This window comes from Engraulis encrasicolus, chromosome 19 (assembly GCF_034702125.1).
Source record: "Engraulis encrasicolus isolate BLACKSEA-1 chromosome 19, IST_EnEncr_1.0, whole genome shotgun sequence".
Taxonomy (NCBI): Eukaryota; Metazoa; Chordata; class Actinopteri; order Clupeiformes; family Engraulidae; genus Engraulis; species Engraulis encrasicolus.
In genome coordinates this window covers 3,017,214-3,018,377 of record NC_085875.1, presented here as the reverse complement: position 1 = coordinate 3,018,377, position 1,164 = coordinate 3,017,214, and positions in this window count along the sequence as shown.

The window sequence follows — 1,164 nt, the reverse complement described above, 5'->3', positions numbered from 1 at the left end:
GGCGCCCCTTAGTGGCCAACTGAACAAAGTTCATGTGTAGTAGTAGTAGTAGAGTAGAGTAACTTAATTGATCCCCAGTGTAGTGCTGATGAAGAACTAGTGTTGGGTGATGGAATGTTTCTCCTCTCCATTCTATATTCCTGACAGAAATGCTTTCCCATAAAGACAATTTTTCAAGAAACACATAAAATTGTCACACACACACACACACACACACACACACACACACACACACACACACACACACACACACACACACACACACACACACACACACACACACACAACACAGCATATCAATAACATTTCCCAAACGGCATGGTTGCCCTGCCTCCCTTGGTTTGCTAATGGTTTATTGCTTCCTGACAAAGTGGGAAGAGTTCCCAATTCTTCGGGAGCTCAGAAAGTACTTGCATTGCTCTTGACCTGACTAGCAACGCTGAAGGTGTGTTGCGTTGCTTGGGTGCAGCCTGGCTAATAGGTTGGTGCAAGGAAGCGTGGTGTATTTAAGAGATATGTTTAAAACTCTGGTCGAAACAAGGATTGTTACTGAATTTGCCTATTAAAAGCAACATAACATCTCACAATGTTTGAGGATAATTGGAAAGCATATCAGAGGGCAAGAGACAGGTAGCCTAAGATAAATGGTATGTTGATAAGGGATTCTGGGTAGTTCATGATGATGGTAGGTAGTATCTTCATGTGGTGAAGATGTTGTGTAGGAGAGGGTCCCGGTGTCAACTTCTAGTGTAATGTAGCCTTTTAACTTGTGTCATGATTCAAAATAAATGGGTGTTAAAAACCAACTGAGTGAGAAACACACACACACACACACACACACACACACACACACACACACACACACACACACACACACACACACACACACACACACACACACACACACACACACCAGGGTGCAGCTCCATATCCAATGAGAGGCGCAGGTGCAAATAGCAGACACACAAACTTTGGTGACATTGAAATGCCCAAATGCCATGTGTACATTAGAATTAAAATGTACAATAAACATTAGGCTAAATAGCGTATAGGCTAGGCCTATTTAAAAAGACACACGCACTCGCAATCACAAACACACTCACACATCATCATCTCACTTCTACACAGACCAGACAGACCAACGCAGTGGTTTTTTTTGACAAA